A 15794-nucleotide genomic window follows, 5' to 3' on the forward strand; every position below is an offset into this window, starting at 1 on the left:
CAATATGAAGCTCCAAGGGTTACAGTAAACACACTGTGGTGCGTCGCAATCTAATACTGGCCTCTCAGCAACGGCACGTATACAGACTGTTTGTAGCATTGCTCCCCCTGGACGTAAGTCGGCATTGTGCCAACTATATTCTATCCCGATGCAATTTCTGTGTTTCATCGTCAATATGAAGCTCCAAGGGTTACAGTAAACACACTGTGGTGCGTCGCAATCTAATACTGGCCTCTCAGTAACGGCACGTATACAGACTGTTTGTAGCATTGCTCCCCCTGGACGTAAGTCGGCATTGTGCCAACTATATTCTATCCCGATGCAATTTCTGTGTTTCATCGTCAATATGAAGCTCCAAGGGTTACAGTAAACACACTGTGGTGCGTCGAAATCTAATACTGGCCTCTCAGCAACGGCACGTATACAGACTGTTTGTAGCATTGCTCCCCCTGGACGTAAGTCGGCATTGTGCCAACTATATTCTATCCCGATGCAATTTCTGTGTTTCATCGTCAATATGAAGCTCCAAGGGTTACAGTAAACACACTGTGGTGCGTCGCAATCTGATACTGGCCACTCAGCAATGGCACGTATACAGACTGTTTGTAGCATTGCTCCCCCTGGACGTAAGTCGGCATTGTGCCAACTATATTCTATCCCGATGCAATTTCTGTGTTTCATCGTCAATATGAAGCTCCAAGGATTACAGTAAACACACTGTGGTGCGTCGCAATCTAGTACTGGCCTCTCAGCAACGGCACGTATACAGACAGTTTGTAGCATTGCTCCCCCTGGACGTAAGTCGGCATTGTGCCAACTATATTCTATCCCGATGCAATTTCTGTGTTTCATCGTCAATATGAAGCTCCAAGGGTTACAGTAAACACACTGTGGTGCGTCGCAATCTAATACTGGCCTCTCAGTAACGGCACGTATACAGACTGTTTGTAGCATTGCTCCCCCTGGACGTAAGTCGGCATTGTGCCAACTATATTCTATCCCGATGCAATTTCTGTGTTTCATCGTCAATATGAAGCTCCAAGGGTTACAGTAAACACACTGTGGTGCGTCGCAATCTAATACTGGCCTCTCAGCAACGGTACGTATACAGACTGTTTGTAGCATTGCTCCCCCTGGACGTAAGTCGGCATTGTGCCAACTATATTCTATCCCGATGCAATTTCTGTGTTTCATCGTCAATATGAAGCTCCAAGGGTTACAGTAAACACACTGTGGTGCGTCGCAATCTAATACTGGCCTCTCAGCAACGGCATGTATACAGACTGTTTGTAGCATTGCTCCCCCTGGACGTGAGTCGGCATTGTGAAAACTATATTCTATCCCGATGCAATTTCTGTGTTTCATCGTCAATATGAAGCTCCAAGGGTTACAGTAAACACACTGTTGTGCGTCGCAATCTAATACTGGCCTCTCAGCAACGGCACGTATACAGACTGTTTGTAGCATTGCTCCCCCTGGACGTAAGACGGCATTCTGCCAACTATATTCTATCCCGATGCAATTTCTGTGTTTCATCGTCAATATGAAGCACCAAGGGTTACAGTAAACACACTGTGCTGCGTCGCAATCTAATACTGGCCTCTCAGCAACGGCACGTATACAGACTGTTTGTAGCATTGCTCCCTCTGGACGTAAGTCGGCATTGTGCCAACTATATTCTATCCCGATGCAATTTCTGTGTTTCATCGTCAATATGAAGCTCCAAGGCTTACAGTAAACACACTGTGGTGCGTCGCAATCTAATACTGGCCTCTCAGCAACGGCACGTATACAGACTGTTTGTAGCATTGCTCCCCCTGAACGTAAGTCGACATTGTGCCAACTATATTCTATCCTGATCCAATTTCTGTGTTTCATCGTCAATATGAAGCTCCAAGGGTTACAGTAAACACACTGTGGTACGTCGCAATCTAATACAGGCCTCTCAGCAACGGCACGTATACTGCTGTTTGAAGCATTGCTCCCCCTGGACGTAAGTCGGCATTGTGCTAACTATATTCTATCCCGATGCAATTTCTGGGTTTCATCGTCAGTCTGAAGCTCCAAGGGTTACAGTAAACACACTGTGGTGCGTCGCAATCTAATACTGGCCTCCCAGTAACGGCACGTATACAGACTGTTTGTAGCATTGCTCCCCCTGGACGTAAGTCGGCATTGTGCCAACTATATTCTATCCCGATGCAATTTCTGTGTTTCATCGTCAATATGAAGCTCCAAGGCTTACAGTAAACACACTGTGGTGCGTCGCAATCTAATACTGGCCTCTCAGCAACGGCACGTATACTGCTGTTTGAAGCATTTCTCCCCCTGGACGTAAGATGGCATTGTGCCAGCTATATTCTATCCCGATGCAATTTCTGTGTTTCATCGTCAATATGAAGCTCCAAGGGTTACAGTAAACACACTGTGGTGCGTCGCAATCTAATACTGGCCTCTCAGCAACGGCACGTATACAGACTGTTAGTAGCATTGCTGCCCCTGGACGTAAGTCGGCATTGTGCCAACTATATTCTATCCCGATGCAATTTCTGTGTTTCATCGTCAATATGAAGCTCCAAGGGTTACAGTAAACACACTGTGGTGCGTCGCAATCTAATACAGACCCCTCAGCAACGGCACGTATACTGTTGTTTGAAGCATTGCTCCCCCTGGACGTAAGTCGGCATTGTGCCAACTATATTCTATCCCGATGCAATTTCTGTGTTTCATCGTCAATCTGAAGCTCCAAGGGTTACAGTAAACACACTGTGGTGCGTCGCGATCTAATACTGGCCTCCCAGTAACGGCACGTATACAGACTGTTTGTAGCATTGCTCCCCCTGGACGTAAGTCGGCATTGTGCCAACTATATTCTATCCCGATGCAATTTCTGTGTTTCATCGTCAATATGAAGCTCCAAGGGTTACAGTAAACTCACTGTGGTGCGTCGCAATCTAATACTGGCCTCTCAGGAACGGCACGTATGCAGACTGTTTGTAGCATTGCTCCCCCTGGACGTAAGTCGGCATTGTGCCAACTATATTCTATCCCAATGCAATTTCTGTGTTTCATCGTCAATATGAAACTCCAAGGGTTACAGTAAACACACTGTGGTGCGTCGCAATCTAATACTGGCCTCTCAGCAACGGCACGTATACAGACTGTATGTAGCATTGCTCCCCCTGGACGTAAGTCGGCATTGTGCCAACTATATTCTATCCCGATGCAATTTCTGTGTTTCATCGTCAATATGAAGCTCCAAGGGTTACAGTAAACACACTGTGGTGCGTCGCAATCTAATACTGGCCTCTCAGCAACGGCACGTATACAGACTGTTTGTAGCATTGCTCCCCCTGGACGTAAGTCGGCATTGTGCCAACTATATTCTCTCCCGATGCAATTTCTGTGTTTCATCGTCAATATGAAGCTCCAAGGGTTACAGTAAACACACTGTGGTGCGTCGCAATCTAATACTGCCCTCTCAGCAACGGCACGTATACAGACTGTTTGTAGCATTGCTCCCCCTGGACGTAAGTCGGCATTGTGCCAACTATATTCTATCCCGATGCAATTTCTGTGTTTCATCGTCAATATGAAGCTCCAAGGGTTACAGTAAACACACTGTGGTGCGTCGCAATCTAATACTGGCCTCTCAGCAACGGCACGTATACAGACTGTTTGTACCATTGCTCCCCCTGGACGTAAGTCGGCATTGTGCAACTATATTCTATCCCGATGCAATTTCTGTGTTTCATCGTCAATATGAAGCTCCAAGGGTTACAGTAAACACACTGTGCTGCGTCGCAATCTAATACTGGCCTCTCAGCAACGGCACGTATACAGACTGTTTGTAGCATTGCTCCCCCTGGACGTAAGTCGGCATTGTGCCAACTATATTCTATCCCGATGCAATTTCTGTGTTTCATCGTCAATATGAAGCTCCAAGGGTTACAGAAAAACACACTGTGGTGCGTCGCAATCTAACACTGGCCTCTCAGCAACGGCACGTATACAGACTGTTTGTAGCATTGCTCCGCCTGTGGGGAGATTGTGCCAACTATATTCTATCCCGATGCAATTTCTGTGTTTCATCGTCAATATGAAGCTCCAAGGGTTACAGTAAACACACTGTGGTGCGTCGCAATCTAATACTGGCCTCTCAGCAACGGCACGTATACAGACTGTTTGTAGCATTGCTCCCCCTGGTCGTAAGTCGGTATTGTGCCAACTATATTCTATCACGATGCAATTTCTGTGTTTCATCGTCAATATGAAGCTCCAAGGGTTACAGTAAACACACTGTGGTGCGTCGCAATCTAATACTGGCCTCTCAGCAACGGCACGTATACAGACTGTTTGTAGCATTGCTCCCCCTGGACGTAAGTCGGCATTGTGCCAACTATATTCTATCCCGATGCAATTTCTGTGTTTCATCGTCAATATGAAGCTCCAAGGGTTACAGTAAACACACTGTGGTGCGTCGCAATCTAATACTGGCCTCTCAGCAACGGCACGTATACAGACTGTTTGTAGCATTGCTTCCCCTGGACGTAAGTCGGCATTGTGCCAACTATATTCTATCCCGATGCAATTTCTGTGTTTCATCGTCAATATGATGCTCCAAGGGTTACAGTAAACACACTGTGGTGCGTCGTAATCTAATACTGGCCTCTCAGTAACGGCACGTATACAGACTGTTTGTAGCATTGCTCCCCCTGGACGTAAGTCGGCATTGTGCCAACTATATTCTATCCCGATGCAATTTCTGTGTTTCATCGTCAATATGAAGCTCCAAGGGTTACAGTAAACACACTGTGGTGCGTCGCAATCTAATACTGGCCTCTCAGCAACGGCACGTATACAGACTGTTTGTAGCATTGCTCCCCCTGGACGTAAGTCGGGATTGTGCCAACTATATTCTATCCCGATGCAATTTCTGTGTTTCATCGTCAATATGAAGCTCCAAGGGTTACAGTAAACACACTGTGGTGCGTCGCAATCTAATACTGGCCTCTCAGCAACGGCACGTATACAGACTGTTTGTAGCATTGCTCCCCCTGGACGTAAGTCGGCATTGTGCCAACTATATTCTATCCCGATGCAATTTCTGTGTTTCATCGTCAATATAAAGCTCCAAGGGTTACAGTGAACACACTGTGGTCGTGGCAACCTAACACTGGCCTCTCAGTAACGGCACGTATACAGACTGTTTGTAGCATTGCTCCCCCTGTGGGGAGATTGTGCCAACTATATTCTATCCCGATGCAATTTCTGTGTTTCATCGTCAATATGAAGCTCCAAGGGTTACAGTAAACACACTGTGGTGCGTCGCAATCTAATACTGGCCTCTCAGCAACGGCACGTATACAGACTGTTTGTAGCATTGCTCCGCCTGGACGTAAGGTGGCATTGTGCCAACTATATTCTATCCCGATGCAATTTCTGTGTTTCATCGTCAATATGAAGCTCCAAGGGTTACAGTAAACTCACTGTGGTGCGTCGCAATCTAATACTGGCCTCTCAGTAACGGCACGTATACAGACTGTTTGTAGCATTGCTCCCGCTGGACGTAAGTCGGCATTGTGCCAACTATATTCTATCCCGATGCAATTTCTGTGTTTCATCGTCAATATGAAGCTCCAAGGGTTACAGTAAACACACTGTGGTGCGTCGCAATCTAATACTGGCCTCTCAGCAACGGCACGTATACAGACTGTTTGTAGCATTGCTCCCCCTGGACGTAAGTCGGCATTCTGCCAACTATATTCTATCCCGATGCAATTTCTGTGTTTCATCGTCAATATGAAGCTCCAAGGGCTACAGTAAACACACTGTGGTGCGTCGCAATCTAATACTGGCCTCTCAGCAACGGCACGTATACAGACTGTTTGTAGCATTGCTCCCCCTGGACGTCAGTCGGCATTGTGCCAACTATATTCTATCCCGATGCAATTTCTGTGTTTCATCGTCAATATGAAGCTCCAAGGGTTACAGTAAACACACTGTGGTGCGTCGCAATCTAATACTGGCCTCTCAGCAACGGCACGTATACAGACTGTTTGTAGCATTGCTTCCCCTGGACGTAAGTCGGCATTGTGCCAACTATATTCTATCCCGATGCAATTTCTGTGTTTCATCGTCAATATGATGCTCCAAGGGTTACAGTAAACACACTGTGGTGCGTCGCAATCTAATACTGGCCTCTCAGTAACGGCACGTATACAGACTGTTTGTAGCATTGCTCCCCCTGGACGTAAGTCGGCATTGTGCCAACTATATTCTATCCCGATGCAATTTCTGTGTTTCATCGTCAATATGAAGCTCCAAGGGTTACAGTAAACACACTGTGGTGCGTCGCAATCTAATACTGGCCTCTCAGCAACGGCACGTATACAGACTGTTTGTAGCATTGCTCCCCCTGGACGTAAGTCGGCATTGTGCCAACTATATTCTATCCCGATGCAATTTCTGTGTTTCATCGTCAATATGAAGCTCCAAGGGTTACAGTAAACACACTGTGGTGCGTCGCAATCTAATACTGGCCTCTCAGCAACGGCACGTATACAGACTGTTTGTAGCATTGCTCCCCCTGGACGTAAGTCGGCATTGTGCCAACTATATTCTATCCCGATGCAATTTCTGTGTTTCATCGTCAATATAAAGCTCCAAGGGTTACAGTGAACACACTGTGGTCGTGGCAACCTAACACTGGCCTCTCAGTAACGGCACGTATACAGACTGTTTGTAGCATTGCTCCCCCTGTGGGGAGATTGTGCTAACTATATTCTATCCCGATGCAATTTCTGTGTTTCATCGTCAATATGAAGCTCCAAGGGTTACAGTAAACACACTGTGGTGCGTCGCAATCTAATACTGGCCTCTCAGCAACGGCACGTATACAGACTGTTTGTAGCATTGCTCCCCCTGGACGTAAGTCGGCATTCTGCCAACTATATTCTATCCCGATGCAATTTCTGTGTTTCATCGTCAATATGAAGCTCCAAGGGCTACAGTAAACACACTGTGGTGCGTCGCAATCTAATACTGGCCTCTCAGCAACGGCACGTATACAGACTGTTTGTAGCATTGCTCCCCCTGGACGTCAGTCGGCATTGTGCCAACTATATTCTATCCCGATGCAATTTCTGTGTTTCACCGTCAATCTGAAGCTCCAAGGGTTACAGTAAACACACTGTGGTGCGTCGCGATCTAATACTGGCCTCCCAGTAACGGCACGTATACAGACTGTTTGTAGCATTGCTCCCCCTGGACGTAAGTCGGCATTGTGCCAACTATATTCTATCCCGATGCAATTTCTGTGTTTCATCGTCAATATGAAGCTCCAAGGGTTACAGTAAACACACTGTGGTGCGTCGCAATCTAATACTGGCCTCTCAGGAACGGCACGTATGCAGACTGTTTGTAGCATTGCTCCCCCTGGACGTAAGTCGGCATTGTGCCAACTATATTCTATCCCAATGCAATTTCTGTGTTTCATCGTCAATATGAAACTCCAAGGGTTACAGTAAACACACTGTGGTGCGTCGCAATCTAATACTGGTCTCTCAGCAACGGCACGTATACAGACTGTTTGTAGCATTGCTCCCCCTGGACGTAAGTCGGCATTGTGCCAACTATATTCTATCGCGATGCAATTTCTGTGTTTCATCGTCAATATGAAGCTCCAAGGGTTACAGTAAACACACTGTGGTGCGTCGCAATCTAATACTGGCCTCTCAGCAACGGCACGTATACAGACTGTTTGTAGCATTGCTCCCCCTGGACGTAAGTCGGCATTGTGCCAACTATATTCTCTCCCGATGAAATTTCTGTGTTTCATCGTCCATATGAAGCTCCAAGGGTTACTGTAAACACACTGTGGTGCGTCGCAATCTAATACTGGCCTCTCAGCAACGGCACGTATACAGACTGTTTGTAGCATTGCTCCCCCTGCACGTAAGTCGGCATTGTGCCAACTATATTCTATCCCGATGCAATTTCTGTGTTTCATCGTCAATATGAAGCTCCAAGGGTTACAGTAAACACACTGTGGTGCGTCGCAATCTAATACTGGCCTCTCAGCAACGGCACGTATACAGACTGTTTGTAGCATTGCTCCCCCTGGACGTAAGTCGGCATTGTGCCAACTATATTCTATCCCGATGCAATTTCTGTGTTTCATCGTCAATATGAAGCTCCAAGGGTTACAGTAAACACACTGTGGTGTGTCGCAATCTAATACTGGCCTGTCAGTAACGGCACGTATACAGACTGTTTGTAGCATTGCTCCCCCTGGACGTAAGTCGGCATTGTGCCAACTATATTCTATCCCGATGCAATTTCTGTGTTTCATCGTCAATATGAAGCTCCAAGGGTTACAGAAAAACACACTGTGGTGCGTCGCAATCTAACACTGGCCTCTCAGCAACGGCACGTATACAGACTGTTTGTAGCATTGCTCCCCCTGTGGGGAGATTGTGCCAACTATATTCTATCCCGATGCAATTTCTGTGTTTCATCGTCAATATGAAGCTCCAAGGGTTACAGTAAACACACTGTGGTGCGTCGCAATCTAATACTGGCCTCTCAGCAACGGCACGTATACAGACTGTTTGTAGCATTGCTCCGCCTGGACGTAAGGTGGCATTGTGCCAACTATATTCTATCCCGATGCAATTTCTGTGTTTCATCGTCAATATGAAGCTCCAAGGGTTACAGTAAACTCACTGTGGTGCGTCGCAATCTAATACTGGCCTCTCAGTAACGGCACGTATACAGACTGTTTGTAGCATTGCTCCCCCTGGACGTAAGTCGGCATTGTGCCAACTATATTCTATCCCGATGCAATTTCTGTGTTTCATCGTCAATATGAAGCTCCAAGGGTTACAGTAAACACACTGTGGTGCGTCGCAATCTAATACTGGCCTCTCAGCAACGGCACGTATACAGACTGTTTGTAGCATTGCTCCCCCTGGACGTAAGTCGGCATTCTGCCAACTATATTCTATCCCGATGCAATTTCTGTGTTTCATCGTCAATATGAAGCTCCAAGGGTTACAGTAAACACACTGTGGTGCGTCGCAATCTAATACTGGCCTCTCAGCAACGGCACGTATACAGACTGTTTGTAGCATTGCTCCCCCTGGACGTAAGTCGGCATTGTGCCAACTATATTCTATCCCGATGCAATTTCTGTGTTTCATCGTCAATATAAAGCTCCAAGGGTTACAGTGAACACACTGTGGTCGTGGCAACCTAACACTGGCCTCTCAGTAACGGCACGTATACAGACTGTTTGTAGCATTGCTCCCCCTGTGGGGAGATTGTGCTAACTATATTCTATCCCGATGCAATTTCTGTGTTTCATCGTCAATATGAAGCTCCAAGGGTTACAGTAAACACACTGTGGTGCGTCGCAATCTAATACTGGCCTCTCAGCAACGGCACGTATACAGACTGTTTGTAGCATTGCTCCGCCTGGACGTAAGGTGGCATTGTGCCAACTATATTCTATCCCGATGCAATTTCTGTGTTTCATCGTCAATATGAAGCTCCAAGGGTTACAGTAAACTCACTGTGGTGCGTCGCAATCTAATACTGGCCTCTCAGTAACGGCACGTATACAGACTGTTTGTAGCATTGCTCCCGCTGGACGTAAGTCGGCATTGTGCCAACTATATTCTATCCCGATGCAATTTCTGTGTTTCATCGTCAATATGAAGCTCCAAGGGTTACAGTAAACACACTGTGGTGCGTCGCAATCTAATACTGGCCTCTCAGCAACGGCACGTATACAGACTGTTTGTAGCATTGCTCCCCCTGGACGTAAGTCGGCATTCTGCCAACTATATTCTATCCCGATGCAATTTCTGTGTTTCATCGTCAATATGAAGCTCCAAGGGCTACAGTAAACACACTGTGGTGCGTCGCAATCTAATACTGGCCTCTCAGCAACGGCACGTATACAGACTGTTTGTAGCATTGCTCCCCCTGGACGTCAGTCGGCATTGTGCCAACTATATTCTATCCCGATGCAATTTCTGTGTTTCACCGTCAATCTGAAGCTCCAAGGGTTACAGTAAACACACTGTGGTGCGTCGCGATCTAATACTGGCCTCCCAGTAACGGCACGTATACAGACTGTTTGTAGCATTGCTCCCCCTGGACGTAAGTCGGCATTGTGCCAACTATATTCTATCCCGATGCAATTTCTGTGTTTCATCGTCAATATGAAGCTCCAAGGGTTACAGTAAACACACTGTGGTGCGTCGCAATCTAATACTGGCCTCTCAGGAACGGCACGTATGCAGACTGTTTGTAGCATTGCTCCCCCTGGACGTAAGTCGGCATTGTGCCAACTATATTCTATCCCAATGCAATTTCTGTGTTTCATCGTCAATATGAAACTCCAAGGGTTACAGTAAACACACTGTGGTGCGTCGCAATCTAATACTGGTCTCTCAGCAACGGCACGTATACAGACTGTTTGTAGCATTGCTCCCCCTGGACGTAAGTCGGCATTGTGCCAACTATATTCTATCGCGATGCAATTTCTGTGTTTCATCGTCAATATGAAGCTCCAAGGGTTACAGTAAACACACTGTGGTGCGTCGCAATCTAATACTGGCCTCTCAGCAACGGCACGTATACAGACTGTTTGTAGCATTGCTCCCCCTGGACGTAAGTCGGCATTGTGCCAACTATATTCTCTCCCGATGCAATTTCTGTGTTTCATCGTCAATATGAAGCTCCAAGGGTTACAGTAAACACACTGTGGTGCGTCGCAATCTAATACTGGCCTCTCAGCAACGGCACGTATACAGACTGTTTGTAGCATTGCTCCCCCTGGACGTAAGTCGGCATTGTGCCAACTATATTCTATCCCGATGCAATTTCTGTGTTTCATCGTCAATATGAAGCTCCAAGGGTTACAGTAAACACACTGTGGTGCGTCGCAATCTAATACTGGCCTCTCAGCAACGGCACGTATACAGACTGTTTGTAGCATTGCTCCCCCTGGACGTAAGTCGGCATTGTGCCAACTATATTCTATCCCGATGCAATTTCTGTGTTTCATCGTCAATATGAAGCTCCAAGGGTTACAGTAAACACACTGTGGTGTGTCGCAATCTAATACTGGCCTCTCAGTAACGGCACGTATACAGACTGTTTGTAGCATTGCTCCCCCTGGACGTAAGTCGGCATTGTGCCAACTATATTCTATCCCGATGCAATTTCTGTGTTTCATCGTCAATATGAAGCTCCAAGGGTTACAGAAAAACACACTGTGGTGCGTCGCAATCTAACACTGGCCTCTCAGCAACGGCACGTATACAGACTGTTTGTAGCATTGCTCCCCCTGTGGGGAGATTGTGCCAACTATATTCTATCCCGATGCAATTTCTGTGTTTCATCGTCAATATGAAGCTCCAAGGGTTACAGTAAACACACTGTGGTGCGTCGCAATCTAATACTGGCCTCTCAGCAACGGCACGTATACAGACTGTTTGTAGCATTGCTCCGCCTGGACGTAAGGTGGCATTGTGCCAACTATATTCTATCCCGATGCAATTTCTGTGTTTCATCGTCAATATGAAGCTCCAAGGGTTACAGTAAACTCACTGTGGTGCGTCGCAATCTAATACTGGCCTCTCAGTAACGGCACGTATACAGACTGTTTGTAGCATTGCTCCCCCTGGACGTAAGTCGGCATTGTGCCAACTATATTCTATCCCGATGCAATTTCTGTGTTTCATCGTCAATATGAAGCTCCAAGGGTTACAGTAAACACACTGTGGTGCGTCGCAATCTAATACTGGCCTCTCAGCAACGGCACGTATACAGACTGTTTGTAGCATTGCTCCCCCTGGACGTAAGTCGGCATTCTGCCAACTATATTCTATCCCGATGCAATTTCTGTGTTTCATCGTCAATATGAAGCTCCAAGGGTTACAGTAAACACACTGTGGTGCGTCGCAATCTAATACTGGCCTCTCAGCAACGGCACGTATACAGACTGTTTGTAGCATTGCTCCCCCTGGACGTAAGTCGGCATTGTGCCAACTATATTCTATCGCGATGCAATTTCTGTGTTTCATCGTCAATATGAAGCTCCAAGGGTTACAGTAAACACACTGTGGTGCGTCGCAATCTAATACTGGCCTCTCAGCAACGGCACGTATACAGACTGTTTGTAGCATTGCTCCCCCTGGACGTAAGTCGGCATTGTGCCAACTATATTCTCTCCCGATGCAATTTCTGTGTTTCATCGTCAATATGAAGCTCCAAGGGTTACAGTAAACACACTGTGGTGCGTCGCAATCTAATACTGGCCTCTCAGCAACGGCACGTATACAGACTGTTTGTAGCATTGCTCCCCCTGGACGTAAGTCGGCATTCTGCCAACTATATTCTATCCCGATGCAATTTCTGTGTTTCATCGTCAATATGAAGCTCCAAGGGTTACAGTAAACACACTGTGGTGCGTCGCAATCTAATACTGGCCTCTCAGCAACGGCACGTATACAGACTGTTTGTAGCATTGCTCCCCCTGGACGTAAGTCGGCATTGTGCCAACTATATTCTATCCCGATGCAATTTCTGTGTTTCATCGTCAATATAAAGCTCCAAGGGTTACAGTGAACACACTGTGGTCGTGGCAACCTAACACTGGCCTCTCAGTAACGGCACGTATACAGACTGTTTGTAGCATTGCTCCCCCTGTGGGGAGATTGTGCTAACTATATTCTATCCCGATGCAATTTCTGTGTTTCATCGTCAATATGAAGCTCCAAGGGTTACAGTAAACACACTGTGGTGCGTCGCAATCTAATACTGGCCTCTCAGCAACGGCACGTATACAGACTGTTTGTAGCATTGCTCCGCCTGGACGTAAGGTGGCATTGTGCCAACTATATTCTATCCCGATGCAATTTCTGTGTTTCATCGTCAATATGAAGCTCCAAGGGTTACAGTAAACTCACTGTGGTGCGTCGCAATCTAATACTGGCCTCTCAGTAACGGCACGTATACAGACTGTTTGTTGCATTGCTCCCGCTGGACGTAAGTCGGCATTGTGCCAACTATATTCTATCCCGATGCAATTTCTGTGTTTCATCGTCAATATGAAGCTCCAAGGGTTACAGTAAACACACTGTGGTGCGTCGCAATCTAATACTGGCCTCTCAGCAACGGCACGTATACAGACTGTTTGTAGCATTGCTCCCCCTGGACGTAAGTCGGCATTCTGCCAACTATATTCTATCCCGATGCAATTTCTGTGTTTCATCGTCAATATGAAGCTCCAAGGGCTACAGTAAACACACTGTGGTGCGTCGCAATCTAATACTGGCCTCTCAGCAACGGCACGTATACAGACTGTTTGTAGCATTGCTCCCCCTGGACGTCAGTCGGCATTGTGCCAACTATATTCTATCCCGATGCAATTTCTGTGTTTCACCGTCAATCTGAAGCTCCAAGGGTTACAGTAAACACACTGTGGTGCGTCGCGATCTAATACTGGCCTCCCAGTAACGGCACGTATACAGACTGTTTGTAGCATTGCTCCCCCTGGACGTAAGTCGGCATTGTGCCAACTATATTCTATCCCGATGCAATTTCTGTGTTTCATCGTCAATATGAAGCTCCAAGGGTTACAGTAAACACACTGTGGTGCGTCGCAATCTAATACTGGCCTCTCAGGAACGGCACGTATGCAGACTGTTTGTAGCATTGCTCCCCCTGGACGTAAGTCGGCATTGTGCCAACTATATTCTATCCCAATGCAATTTCTGTGTTTCATCGTCAATATGAAACTCCAAGGGTTACAGTAAACACACTGTGGTGCGTCGCAATCTAATAATGGTCTCTCAGCAACGGCACGTATACAGACTGTTTGTAGCATTGCTCCCCCTGGACGTAAGTCGGCATTGTGCCAACTATATTCTATCGCGATGCAATTTCTGTGTTTCATCGTCAATATGAAGCTCCAAGGGTTACAGTAAACACACTGTGGTGCGTCGCAATCTAATACTGGCCTCTCAGCAACGGCACGTATACAGACTGTTTGTAGCATTGCTCCCCCTGGACGTAAGTCGGCATTGTGCCAACTATATTCTCTCCCGATGCAATTTCTGTGTTTCATCGTCAATATGAAGCTCCAAGGGTTACAGTAAACACACTGTGGTGCGTCGCAATCTAATACTGGCCTCTCAGCAACGGCACGTATACAGACTGTTTGTAGCATTGCTCCCCCTGGACGTAAGTCGGCATTGTGCCAACTATATTCTATCCCGATGCAATTTCTGTGTTTCATCGTCAATATGAAGCTCCAAGGGTTACAGTAAACACACTGTGGTGCGTCGCAATCTAATACTGGCCTCTCAGCAACGGCACGTATACAGACTGTTTGTAGCATTGCTCCCCCTGGACGTAAGTCGGCATTGTGCCAACTATATTCTATCCCGATGCAATTTCTGTGTTTCATCGTCAATATGAAGCTCCAAGGGTTACAGTAAACACACTGTGGTGTGTCGCAATCTAATACTGGCCTCTCAGTAACGGCACGTATACAGACTGTTTGTAGCATTGCTCCCCCTGGACGTAAGTCGGCATTGTGCCAACTATATTCTATCCCGATGCAATTTCTGTGTTTCATCGTCAATATGAAGCTCCAAGGGTTACAGAAAAACACACTGTGGTGCGTCGCAATCTAACACTGGCCTCTCAGCAACGGCACGTATACAGACTGTTTGTAGCATTGCTCCCCCTGTGGGGAGATTGTGCCAACTATATTCTATCCCGATGCAATTTCTGTGTTTCATCGTCAATATGAAGCTCCAAGGGTTACAGTAAACACACTGTGGTGCGTCGCAATCTAATACTGGCCTCTCAGCAACGGCACGTATACAGACTGTTTGTAGCATTGCTCCGCCTGGACGTAAGGTGGCATTGTGCCAACTATATTCTATCCCGATGCAATTTCTGTGTTTCATCGTCAATATGAAGCTCCAAGGGTTACAGTAAACTCACTGTGGTGCGTCGCAATCTAATACTGGCCTCTCAGTAACGGCACGTATACAGACTGTTTGTAGCATTGCTCCTACTGGACGTAAGTCGGCATTGTGCCAACTATATTCTATCCCGATGCAATTTCTGTGTTTCATCGTCAATATGAAGCTCCAAGGGTTACAGTAAACACACTGTGGTGCGTCGCAATCTAATACTGGCCTCTCAGCAACGGCACGTATACAGACTGTTTGTAGCATTGCTCCCCCTGGACGTAAGTCGGCATTCTGCCAACTATATTCTATCCCGATGCAATTTCTGTGTTTCATCGTCAATATGAAGCTCCAAGGGCTACAGTAAACACACTGTGGTGCGTCGCAATCTAATACTGGCCTCTCAGCAACGGCACGTATACAGACTGTTTGTAGCATTGCTCCCCCTGGACGTCAGTCGGCATTGTGCCAACTATATTCTATCCCGATGCAATTTCTGTGTTTCACCGTCAATCTGAAGCTCCAAGGGTTACAGTAAACACACTGTGGTGCGTCGCGATCTAATACTGGCCTCCCAGTAACGGCACGTATACAGACTGTTTGTAGCATTGCTCCCCCTGGACGTAAGTCGGCATTGTGCCAACTATATTCTATCCCGATGCAATTTCTGTGTTTCATCGTCAATATGAAGCTCCAAGGGTTACAGTAAACACACTGTGGTGCGTCGCAATCTAATACTGGCCTCTCAGGAACGGCACGTATGCAGACTGTTTGTAGCATTGCTCCCCCTGGACG

The sequence above is a fragment of the Schistocerca cancellata genome, chromosome 9 (assembly GCF_023864275.1).
Source record: "Schistocerca cancellata isolate TAMUIC-IGC-003103 chromosome 9, iqSchCanc2.1, whole genome shotgun sequence".
NCBI lineage: Eukaryota > Metazoa > Arthropoda > Insecta > Orthoptera > Acrididae > Schistocerca > Schistocerca cancellata.